This window comes from Pelophylax lessonae (genome assembly GCF_965119305.1).
Source record: "Pelophylax lessonae genome assembly, chromosome: 7".
In the NCBI taxonomy this organism is placed as follows: Eukaryota; Metazoa; Chordata; class Amphibia; order Anura; family Ranidae; genus Pelophylax; species Pelophylax lessonae.
This window is the reverse complement of record NC_138774.1, coordinates 185,007,400-185,021,008: the sequence shown is the minus strand read 5'-3', so window position 1 is coordinate 185,021,008 and position 13,609 is coordinate 185,007,400.

Sequence of the window (13,609 nt, the reverse complement as noted above, 5' to 3'; positions counted from 1 at the left end):
GGTGGAGTAGACGGCAGAGCAACTCTGGAAAAACAGTGTCACTGAGTACAGGGAAGCTTGCCAAGGAAGGGGACCACTCCAGTGCATAGAGTCAGTGTACGGGTGTCAGCACACACAGGCAGTGAAAGTAAAGGGGGTGCCAAGTATAACCCTGAAGAGAATGACTAAAACAGGAACCGTTTAAACTGTCTTCACTTCAGTGGCAAGGTGAAGCAGCGGCCTTGCCGCACACTACAGCTAGTTGTCCTCAAGTTTGTTTATAGTTCATAGTTGGAGTATCCGACTCATCCCTTCTCCTATCCCAGTTCTAAATAAAAACACAAAAACCAACATCTTCTGGATCGATTATTGACTGAGCCAAGGAGTTTCAATGCTGTTTGTCTGCTATCAGTTGCTAAGGGTAACCCAGGGGAATCCAAAAAGTGTAATTCTCAGCAGTCCCCTAGGGGGCAGTGCTACATATATATATATATATATATATATATATATATATATATATATATATATAGGAGGTTTTGCCACTATTTGCACATTGCAGCTTTTTCATCACTACTATATTGATTGATTTGCACTGGATATTCATTTACAGGTTTTACCATTGCACTTATAAGTCCATTTTTACAATTTTATAGATAAAGTGTAGGGCACTTTTTTTTTTTTTCATTTTATTGATTTGCGTTAGATGAGGGAACCAGCTAAGATTCTCTTATTGGTTTTGGGATTTTTTTGTTGCATAATAGTTGTTTTACTTGATTTATTATGTCCTCTGTGTACTGGTAACCATTGGTCCTGCAATACTGGTGGTCAGTGTGTCCCTGTATGCTGGTGGTCAGTGTGCCCCTGTATGCTGGTGCTACGTGCAGGGTGCAGGAGGATGCTAAGTGCAGGGTTTATGAGGATGCTACGTGCAGGGTTTAGGAGGATGCTACGTGCAGGGTTCAGGAGGATGCTACGTGCAGGGTTTAGGAGGATGCTATGTGCAGGGTTCAGGAGGATTGTACGTGCAGGGTTTAGGAGGATGCTATGTGCAGGGTTTAGAAGGATGCTATGTTCAGGGTTCAGGAGGATGCTATGTGCAGGGTTTAGGAGGATGCTACATGCAGGGTTCAGGAGGATGCTACGTGCAGGGTTCAGGAGGATGCTACGTGCAGGGTTCAGGAGGATGCTACGTGCAGGGTTTAGGAGGATGCTATGTGCAGGGTTCAGGAGGATGCTACGTGCAGGGTTCAGGAGGATGCTACGTGCAGGGTTCAGGAGGATGCTAAGGCAGGGTTTAGGAGGATGCTATGTGCAGGGTTCAGGAGGATGCTACGTGCAGGGTTCAGGAGGATGCTACGTGCAGGGTTTAGGAGGATGCTATGTGCAGGGTTCAGGAGGATGCTACGTGCAGGGTCCAGGAGGATGCTACGTGCAGGGTTTAGGAGGATGCTACGTGCAGGGTTTAGGAGGATGCTACGTGCAGGGTTTAGGAGGATGCTAGGTGCAGGTTTCAGCAAGATGCTACATGCAGGGCTCAGGAAGATGCTACGTACTGGGTTCAGGAGGATGCTAAGTGCAGGGTTTAGGAGGATGCTTAGTGCAGGGTTCAGGTAGATGCTACGTGCAGGATTCAGGAGGACGCTACGTGCAGGGTGCAAGGTTCAGGAGGATGCTACATTCAGGGTGCAGGGTTCAAGAGGGTGCTAGGTGCAGGGTTCAGGAGGATGCTATGTACAGAGTTCAGGGCTCAGGAGGATGCTACATACAGAGTGCTGGGCACAGGAGGATGCTACGTACAGAGTGCAGGGCTCAGGAGTATGCTACATTCAGAGTGCAGGGCTTAGGAGTGTACTACATACAGAGTGCTTGGTTTAGGAGTGTACTACGTGCAGAGTGCAGGGCTCAGGAGTATGCTATGTACAGGGTGAAGAGTTCAGGAGTGTGCTACATGGAGTGCACAGTTGCCAATTGGCTGATTCTCTTAAATCAATTGCATGGCAAGTGGAGGGAGAGACAGTAGAGAGGGAAATTTCACATTACTTTTATTGAGATTCGTGTCTCTTGCACACTGTTGGCTGAGCCTATTCTGTGTAATTGCAGTTGAATTTCCTCAATCCAGGCAGCCCAGATGCAGCGTACAGTCTCTCATTGACATGAATGGTTGTATGCTGCTGTATTTATGTTTATGATGGCACCACTGTATAAAGAATACAGCAGCATAAAATCATTGATGTCAATGACAGGCTGTACACTGCACCTGAATGAAGGAAATTCAATTGCAATTACACAGAATGGGCTCAGCCACCTGTCTGCAAGAGACCTGGCATGTTTCTAAGGCCCCTTTCACACAGGCGGATCTTTTTTTTTGGCGGATCTGAACGGTCCCACCATGCATGTCCGCTGACATCCGATCCGATCCATCAAATCTGGACGGATGGAAACCCTATTTTCCATCTGTCCAGAGGATTGGATCGGATGGGATCGGATGAGAACGGACCGATGGTCCTTTCCCATCCGATTCCCCCATAGAGATGCATGGGGACCTGACAGCTGTGTCTCCGCACACAGCGCGGAGAACAGCTGTCATCCTCCTGCTCAGCGGAGGATTGGCGGATCGATCCCCCACTGAGATAAATGGAGTCCGTCCGACGGACGGACAGTGTGAAAGAGCCCTAAAGCCCCTTTCACACGGGCTTTCCAATCGGGTCCGCCTGTCAGTTTTTTCAAGCGGACCTGATCGGATGCTCCATGCATCCCTATGGAGCGGCGGATGTCATCGGTGACATCTCCGCTGACACCCGCCGCTATCCGATCCGATCCTGTCTGTGAAATCCAGACGTGAAATCTAGTACAAAAGTAAACAGAAGCCGGTGTAACGTTAGAATACCATACCTCGTGAAAATTCCATACCTCGCCACTTCCGGTGCACATACGTCATGGAACAGCTGAGCAGGTTACCATTGCGCATGCTCAGAGGTCCGGAGGGTAGGGAATTTTGACGGGGTAGTGTGTTGTAACGTTACACCGCATCAGCTGGTGCCGCGGTAACATTAAAACATCTCGGCTGCAACATGAAATCATCTCCGCTCCTACCCCTGTCACTTGCCTGATCTCGGCTCCGTGATTTATATTTTCATAGACCCGCCTCCGCTTTTACATTTAATAGCCGAGATCAGGGAAGTGACAGGGGTAGGAGCGGAGATGATTTCATGTTGCAGCGGAGGTGTTTTAATGTTACCGCGGCAACAGCTGATGCGGTGTAACGTTACAACACACTACCCCGTCAAAATTCCCTACCCTCCGGACCTCTGAGCATGCACAATGGTAACCTGCTCAGCTGTTCCATGATGTAGGTGCGACGTAGGTGCACCGGAAGTGACAAGGGTAGGGAATTTTCACGGGTATGGTTTTTTCACGGAACACCGGTTTTCTGCTTTTCTTCCCCTCACGCTGTCAGCGTGAAGAAAAGAAGAAAGACATTTACCGGCTTCTGTTAAAAGGACATCGGTCCCCTTAGGGCCCACCAGTGCTGCTAATCGCTGTTTTCCAGTGCCATCTATCAGGGCCTATCAGTACTGCTAATCAGTGCCATCTATCAGTGCCCATCAGTGCCACCTATTAGTGCTACCTATAAGTGCCTATCCAAGCCACCTTTCGGTGCCCATCAGTGCAGCCTGCTAATCAGTGCCATCTATCAGTGCCTATTGGTACTGCTAATCAGTGCTCACCAGTGCCACTGATCAGTACCCATCAGTGCTGCCAATTAGTGCCCTTCACTGCCACCTATTAGTGCCTATTGTGCTGCCAATCAGTGTCACTTATCAGTGCTGCCTATCAGTGACACCTATCAGTGCTACTTAAAAGTGCCTATCAGTGCCACTTTTCAGTGCCCATCAATGCAGCCTCATTAGTGCCTCCTGATCAGTGCTCACCAGTGCCGCCTCATCAGTGCCCATCATTAAAGGAAAAAAATTACCTGTTTGCAAAATTTTAAACCAAAATTTGAAAAATGTTTTGTTTTTTCTCAAAATTTTTGGTCTTTTTTGTTTGTTTAGCAAAAAATAAAAATTAAATACCACCAAAAGAAAGCTCTATTTGTGTGAAAAAAAAAAAAAGATAAAAAATGTCATATGGGTAAAGTGTTGCATGATTGCGCAATTGTCATTCAAAGTGTGAGAGTGCTGCAAGCTGAAAATTGGCCTGGTCAGGAAGGGGGTATAAGTGCCCAGTAAGCAAGTGGTTAAAAAGTGAAATTTGCACTTAAACTGTAATTTTGTAACATTTTAAAATGTCAGTGTCTGTGTCAGTAAATTTCCCTTTGGTAGGTTGGCAACACTGGTGGACACTGACAGCTCATCATCTACGGAGGTCAGTACAGCAGGGAGCAGGGGATTGGGAAGAGTATACCCAATTTTTTCTTGAAAAGGTGAACTAGCCCTTTCAAGTGGTTGTAAACTTACCTTTAGCATTTGTACCTATAGGTAAGCCTAATTAAGGCTTACCTATAGGAACACTACTGTAAATATCTCCTAAACTTGCACCGTTTAGGAGATATTTACATTGCATGCAGCCAATGACGTCATTGGTGCATGCACTCTTAAGGAACGGCTGTCCGTGCCAGTAGCACAGCCGATATCCGCAGATGTAGAAGGAAGATGAGCGAAGATGGATGCGGCCTCCAGCGGGGATGACGCAACCTTTGTTTGTAGGTAAGTGTCACATAATGCATACGAACACATCGTACATTTACTTTGCATGTAAAAGAAAAAAAAAAGTGCAGACTTTACTCTTTAATGGTGTAAAGCATTTTTGCAAATGCTAGTTCACTGTACTCGTGTTTGTGATAGCACACGCTATATATGAATACAGCAGCAAACAACCATTTGTAGTAATGGCAGGCTGTATGCTACACCTGGGCTGCCTGGGTGGAGGAAATACCCCAGCATCCAGGCATTACACTGAACAGGTTCAGGCGGCCCGTGTAAAGAGCTCCAATTGAAAGCAAGGCATATCAAACGATTCAACTTGTTTTTTTCTTACATTACAGGAACATGTAGAACATCATATTTTGTTCACGTGCTTAAACTTAGACACATGATGTCCTAGTCCTCAGTGTCTGTGGAATCACGTAGGGAATGGCTCTTGGCGTTCGGAATTTGGCTTGTAGTTGTCTTTTACCTCATGCTGATGTTTTTTTGCCCAGCAGTTATTGCAACATCGCTGGAGCTGTTGGCTGTGGTTTGGGTCAGATTGTGCAGATATTCCGGGAAAATATTGGCCAATTTTAAAAACTTCCAGAGTGGAGCTTACATCAGGAATTAACCCTGTGCACACTTCTGTTTTCATTATTCTGGGCACAGGGGGCTGCTTGGCATGGACAGATGGAGCGCAGGCTGGTATAGAAAGTTATGGCTCTCGATTCCTGTATGGGGAAACTTGAACAGGACGCTATAACATCACTTAGTGGGACAAAACAGTCTGAGCAAACAGGAATGAGAGAATTGGTTTAGTATAGGAAGGGGAAGGGTGAGAACTTCTGCTATTATTCAATGCTGTCTCCATTGGGGAGATTTGCCTTCACTTTCTGTCCAGGCAAAACTCTGGGTACAACACAACCCTAACATAAAATAATGACCCACATTCTAGAAAGTACCCTCACTGATGTATGTACAATATCACCAATAAACAAATAGTAAAGCAATAACAAATAAAATACTGTATCAGAAGCGTTTTTTTTTAAATCAGTGGTCTGATAAGCTGGGCCCTATTGTTTAATGTAAAAAAAAAAAAAAAATAATGGCATGTTTAATGCACTGTGGCAAAGAGTGGGCATGGTTTTCATTGTGGCTGGCATTTTGTTAGGGTTGTAAATAACCTGGGACGTGTTTGGGGAGCATGAATGGAGGGGTATTGGTGAGCAAGGCCAAATTGCAATAACAGTGAGAGGTGTTTTACCACTTCCCGCCCATCGACTTCATATAACATCTTGGACTTTGAGTGGGGATATCTGACTGATGCCTGCAGCTACAGGCATCATTCAGATGTCGTCTTCCCTGCATCGTAAAAGCAATCATAGCGGCTGTGACACCCCCCCTGCCTCCCTCCAGTGCTTTTACTGTCTCGCCCATGTGATCGTCAAGCCGGAGAATGAATTGGCTGGCCTTTTACCATAAAACTGACCAAGGACTAGATGGTTCCCGGTTATCTTTATGACCTTCAGAGGCCAGGCACAACTTTTTGATGTCACTTCCAGCCTCTGCAGTTGTAAACACTGCCGTTGCCTAAGCTGGGAAGCCGAGATTGTTTTTTTATTTTTTTTTATTTGAGACTTTTCAGCCTAGAGGAGAGATCTGGGGGATTATAGACCAAGGATCTCACTGTAAAGAATAAAAGTCATAAAAAAAAAATTTGAAGGGAAAGTGTCAAAGTATAAAAATAAAAGTAAAAAAACAATTAAAAAAAATGTTAAAAAATGTAAAGCACCCCCATCCCCGCGTGTTTGCACGCAGAAGCGAATGCATACGTATGTCGCACCTGCATATGTAAACAGCATTCAAACCACATTTGGGAGGTATAGCCATGAACGTTAGAACGTGAGCAATAATTCTAGCCCAAGACCTTCTCTATAACTCTAAGCAAGTAACCTGTAAAAAATTTTCAAAGCATCGCCTATGGAGATATATAAGTATTGAAGTTTGGCGCCAACCTACTCAGCTGGCAACCTTGGCCATCTATCGGATCTTAACTCTGGTCAAACCACTTTCAGCTATTTTTTTTTTATTAAATTACCAAATTTCTCCAAAGCAGTAGCTTCCTGGAGACTGAATGAAAGCCTCCTAAAAAATGAATCGACATGGGAGGCGGTTAGGCATACAGTTTACCAGTTTTTAACTGACCATATGCAGAATACGACAGCGCAACCATTCAAATGGGAGGCCTTGAAATGCGTTATAAGGGGACCCTTATTTCTGAGGGTGTTCGTCTGAAAAAAGAATCTTCCAAGGAGACTACAAGCCTCCTGCAGGAAATTCATAGGCTTGAGCTCGCCCACAAACGCTTACCTGAGGTGGACCTATTTCAGCTATTGGAAAAGAAACGTAAGGACCTCTTCCAGATCCTTGACAAGGTGTATGTTCGACATAAAGATAGAATGCATAGAACAATGTAAGAATTTGGCAACAAGGCGAGCAGACCGCTGGCCATGTCAATTCGTACTAAACCAAAACGCACTTACATCTCTAAACTTAGGTGTCCTAAAAGGGGGTTGGTATACTCCTTCGAAGACATTGCCTGGTCCTTTCAAGACTATTATGAGACACTCTATAATATTTCCAACCCCTATATGATGCCTATCAACACACAGGAACATGAAAAGATGGCACAGTACATCTCGAAAACGGCCCTTCCAAGATTAGATCAGGGCACTGCTGACTTATTGAATACCCGTTTTCAATAGAAGAAATTTACCGAACAATTAAGGCACTCCCGTCAGGCAAGAGTCCAGGCCTTGATGGGTTCACAGTTGTTTTCTATAAACAATATTAGGGAAGTTTTAGCCCTAATCTTAGATACTACATTTAACTCAATTTCAGACGTATGCCTCTTTTCTTATCAATCACAGGAAGCCCACATTACCCTCATTCATAAAGATCAAAAAGATCCCAAGGAATGCTCAATTTAGTGTCCATTCTCTCCAATAGAGGGTGACCTTAAAATCTACGCCAAAATAATAGCAGATAAACGCAGAACAGGATAGGTGTACAATATATATATATATGTGTAAAACTGACCATAAAAATATTTTGTCTTGACTATGTCAATTTATGCATTATTTTAGGATTTGGTCCTCACTTAGATATATGTATGGAAAACATTATACATATACAGTATCTCACAAAAGTGAGCACATCCCTAACATTTTTGTAAACATTTTATTATCTCTTTTCGTGTGACAACACTGAAGAAATTACACTTTGCTACAATGTAAAGTAGTGAGTGTACAGCTTGTATACCAGTGTAAATTTGCTATTCCCTCAAAATAACTCAACACACAGCCATTAATGTCTAAACCGCTGGCAACAAAAGTGAGTAGACCCCTAAGTAAAAATGACCAAATTGGGCCCAATTAGCCATTTTTCCTCCCCGGAGTCATGTAACTTGTTAGTGTTACAGGGTCTCAGGTGTGAATGGAGAGCAGGTTTGTTAAATTTGGTGTTGTCACTCTCACTCTCTCATACTGGTGACTGGAAGTTCAACATGGCACCTCATGGCAAAGAACTCTCTGAGGATCTGAAAAAAAGATTGTTGCTCTACATAAAGATGGCCTAGGCTATAAGAAGATTGCCAAGACCCTGAAACTGAGCTGCAGCACGGTGGCCAAGACCATACAGCTATTTAACAGGACAGGTTCCCCTCAGAACAGACCTCACTATGGTCGACCAAAGAAATTGAGTGCACGTGCTCAGAGTCATATCCAGAGGTTGTCTTTGGGAAATAAACATATGAGTGCTGCCAGCATTGCTGCAGAGATTGAAGGGGTGGGAGGTCAGCCTTTCAGTGCTCAGACCATATGCCGCACACTGCATCAAATTGGTCTGCATGGCTGTCGTCCCAGAAGGAAGCCTCTTCTAAAGATAATGCACAAGAAAGCCCGAAAACAGTTTGCTGAAGACAAGCAGACTAAGGACATGGATTACTGGAACCATGTCCTCTGGGCTGATGAGACCAAGATAAACGTATTTCATTCAGATGGTCTCAAGCGTGTGTGGTGGCAACCAGGTGAGGAGTACAAAGCCAAGTGTGTCTTGCCTACAGTCAAGTATGGTGGTGGGAGTGTCATGGTCTGGGGCTGCATGAGTGCACTGAGGAGCTACAGTTCTTACAGTTCATTGAGGGAACCATGAATCCCAACATGTACTGTGACATACTGAAGCAGAGTATGATCCCCTCCCTTCGGAAACTGGGCCGAAGGGCAGTATTCCAACATGATAACAACCCCAAACACACCTCCAAGACGTCCACTGCCTTGCTAAAGAAGCTGAGGGTAAAGGTGATGGACTAGCCAAGCATGTCTATAGACCTAAACCTTTTTGAGCATCTGTGGGGCATCCTCAAACGGAAGGTGGAGAAGTGCAAGGTCTCTAACATCCACCAGCTCTGTGATGTCCTCATAGAGGAGTGGAGGAGAACTCCAGTGGCAACCTGTGAAGCTCTGGTGAACTCCATGCCCAAGAGGGTCAAGGCAGTGCTGGAAAAAATGGTGGCCACACAAAATATTGACACTTTGGGCTCAATTTGAACATTTTCACTTAGGGGTGTACTCACTTTTGTTGCCAGCAATTTAGACATTAATTGCTGTGTGTATTTTGAGGGGATGGCAAATTTACACTGTTATACAAGCTGTACACTCACTGCTTTACATTGTAGCAAAGTGTCATTTCTTCAGTGTTGTCACATGAAAAAATATAATAAAATATTTACAAAAATGTGAGGGGTGTACTCACTTTTGTCAAATACTGTATGTAAACCTATATCATTCCTGTCCTGTGTTTCCCTTTAATTTTCCACCCAAGTACCGTTCTCCCAGTTTCATTTTTTTGCTATACAATTCATCTGATGGACAAAGGGTTAATCTACCCCTTGTTCAGGTGTGGTTCGGGTGGACTATCCCCTGCCTTTTGGCCCTATATGGTCTTACCCGGTGCACAGAGGGGTCGCTGCATTACCCACGCTGCGCCCCCTATGTCTAGTGCGAGCTCCTGCCCTAACATCTTTGTTGCAAAGTAGCACAATGTTAGGTCTAGGCAGCCTTGTCACAATCATGCGCCGGCGTCCTTGAAGCGCATGGCGCATTTCCGCATTGTCGGGCGGCGCCATGCTCTCCAGGGACTGATGGTCCGATTGGCCAGTTCTTGCTCATGAGCAGTGACTGAACCACACTGCGCATGCACCAGCGTCCCGTGCTACTTATTATAAAACAGTGATACGCCGGCGGCTCACCAGACGGTGCTGCAGGGTATCGCCTGATTACAATTGGAGACATCGATCATTAAGTGCCTACTGCTTGGCATCCTGATCGATACACTCTTTGAATATACAGCATGATACAGATACATTTCTAATGAGATACTATTTTACTGTTCAAATTAGATCTCTACACCTATCTTGACTCCCAATTCTCCAAGGAAACTCATTTTTTGTATATATGGGATTCACAGATACTACAAGTACTCTCATTTTGAGATCTTGTTTTTTCATATTATGTTTTTAGAAACTCATCAATATACTTACCCATGATAGCTTTTTTGTTAACAAACATCACTAGTTTCCTAAAATGTAAATTACTTTAATTACATCTCACAGATAATCTGTAAATTCAACAACCTTTGAGACACTATCTGGCCTATTTTTGAGGACCGTTGTAGGATTCTAAGGGACTTTTTGACAGCGGAGAAGATTTCCACCATGAACTACCTTATGTTACCATTACTTCACCTTGGCACTTTCATATCATGACCCTTTCTTTGTTTTTTATATACACAGCTTTTTTCTCATCACAAAATATCTATGCTATGTAATGTAATAAATATTGTATGATGTATAACTACATATACTAAATTGAATTTAATATAAAGATCATATTAATGTCGTTTCTTGTCTTTTCTAAAATGAATCGTGTAACCTCTGTCGTTTCTTGTCTTTTCTAAAAGGGAATCGTGTAACCTCTATCTCCTATACCCCTGAAGAAAGGTGGTGGTCACCTGAAACGCGTCGGGTACTGGAGGAACACTCATTTCAAAGACTGACGTTTCAACATTATTGATGAGCAAACTTTAATAGCTGTGACATGTTAATGTCTGTTACTTGTACTTTTAGATGTATTTTTTCTGTATAACAATTATGTGACTTAAATATATGTTTTTACATAGAAAATAATTTAGAGAATAGAATTTATATTTTACTTATTTGGCTAGCGGTTTCCTTTATAGTCCCATATGTCAAGGGGGTATTCCTTTATTATTCTCAACAGGGATGATGCCTACCTCTCTCCAGGACTTCAAGTGATTGGATATTTTGTTTACAGCCGATTAATAGGTTTTCGGACGAAATCATTTGGCTGAAATCTGCTGCCAAACTCATGCTGTGTCCAATCACAGCAATGCTCGACAGGGAGCAAATGCATGTGCACCCCAAACCCGGGAGAAGGCCAGGCTCATACATGTATGTGACTGTGCCTGTACCTGCTGCCTACTTGCAGTATATCAACTGTGAGCGGTTGGCAGGTGGTTAATGTACTGAGCACAATAAAAAAAATATTTTTCAGTAAATTCTTTGGTAAAATTCTTACTCCAGCAGCTTCAGTTTACAACTTGCAATGCTACTGGGTCCTGATCTCTCAGAGCTGCTTCCCTGAACTTCTGGTCTTCACAGGAAAGAGCTAACAGCGGGCAGTGCGGTCTCAAGCCAGTCCGTAAGTTCAGAGAAGGGAGGATGGGGGGGATAAGGAGGAGCAGGGGAGTGCCATGCTATTCTAGGCTATGGAGCTATGTGTTTCTATTGATGCATACAGAGTAGGGAGACACAACTCTAGTGCCTGCATGCAAGTGTGGCTCCGTAGGATGCTGAAAGGGAAAGGAGCCTCCCTGAGACAGGAAGCCTGGAGCAGTGGTCATGGCACAAGCTTAAAATGGAACATAGGCAAGGAATAAAAGATAAAGAATATGCATACCCAGTAAATGATTAAAGTGTTACTAAACCCACAACAGTAAAATCTATTTGTATGTGCAGTAAAGCATGCTGGTTATACTCACTGTGGAACCTAAGGGGTTGACCTGGTGCATTGTGTAAAAAGGCTCTTTGATCCTGTCTTCTCTAAACCTCCCCTTCTGTTACTGTCCCCAGTCCATCTGCTGATAGAACAGAGCTCTAGAAGGCACTCTGTACATGCTCAGTTTTGTGTGTATTGCTAGAGTTTTTGTTTTTTGGAAGGGTGCATGTGATCATCGCAGGACCAATCAGCATTGTCCAGACAGATGGTCAGGGTTCCTACAGCCTCCTAGGACAATCCGGGTAGAATGAAAACTCATCCTACAAGCTTTAACCAGACACTGATAGAAGTCACAGGACTGCTCTAACTGCTGATGAGAAAAGGTTTTTAGCAGTTTATATGTCCTAAAATAATTGCATTCCATGTTCTGTGTACTGTGGGAGACCAGATATAGTGAATACAGAGTCCTGGGTTTAGTAACACGTTTAAATCAGCTGCTGAAAGTGCATTAAATGGTTTAATATCACTTTAAGCAGTCTAAAATTACTCATAATCAGCAGCTGTCTTTTTTTTTTTTTTTTTTAAAGAAAAACTGAAATCCCTCCAGTGGTTAGAGATCCTTGTGATCATACCAACCAATATATAGCAGGCTGATGCAGGTAAAGGGTCCATAACTCAGGGTCTGCATAGATGGAAGCATGGGCCAGGGCAAATGGCTATGAGAAACTTGGCATTATACCTAGTTCTACTCTTTCCAATCTCAGAATTTTGTTAGATTTGGCCCATATCCCATCTGCATGTCGGGAATTCCAGATTAAAGCGTTAATGTTACATTTGTTTTGGCTCTTGTGGTCATCACTTCAGTACTATTTGTGCCAAGGACTTGTGTCTTGGTACATGTAACAAATACATAGGGCAGAGTAAGCAAGGGAGTAAAAAAAAAAAAATTCCCGGGACATTCCCAAAAAAAGGTTGTGTCAGATAGATGTTGGCTGTCATCCAAGTTCTTCTGTATAAATGTGAACCTTTCCAGCTCTGCACTCAGCGGGGTCTGCTTCTCTCCGACTTCTTACATCTTCTAGTAAGGTCTGTCATTTTCTATCGACCATGATTCTCCTGCGGTCTTCCATTTTATTACTCCTTTGTGGAATCATCTGCTGCCAAGAGTCTGTGTAAGTGACACTTTCTAGCCGGTGTGTCAGTCTCAGATGAAACAGAAATATTTGCATTTCCAGGGACAGGTGGCTGCTGAGCTGGAGAAGAGTGTAGAAATAAAATGCTGTGATACAATCCCACTATTCTCTCTGATTATAAACTTTTATTCCTGCATTTTACAGGAGCCCTGCACCGACCGGTGACACAAAACTGCTTCAACCAGCCAAGCAGGACCAAGAATCACTCTCTCCGACGGTAACTATGCTACACTTGTAAACTTTTTCTTGTAATAAATTCACTTTTTTTGTAACCATGTAGCTTTAATCACACAATATTATGCAATAGTCATGGAAAGTGTGGTTTTCCGCACCCAAAAATGCAATGCGTTCTCTGATGTGTGCAGTGCCATCTTAAGAGCATTAAAGGGCCCCGGGCAATGCGGTGCACTGGGGCCCTGCCTATACAATCACCCACGAGAATAAAAATGCAAATTATCGATAAGGCGATATTTATTGGTACAGCAGTGCAAGGCTAATGACAGCTTCCAAGTTCAGCGGCTGGGTCCACACGGACGGGAGTCAGACTAGACTTTCCTGTGTGTGCCTGTTCCCATGGAGGCCGACAGGCATTCCTGCAGTTGTGGGCTCCCCTCCATGGAACGAGTGGCCTGACAGCAGCTCAGGGCAGACAGGTGATTGCCACCTGCTA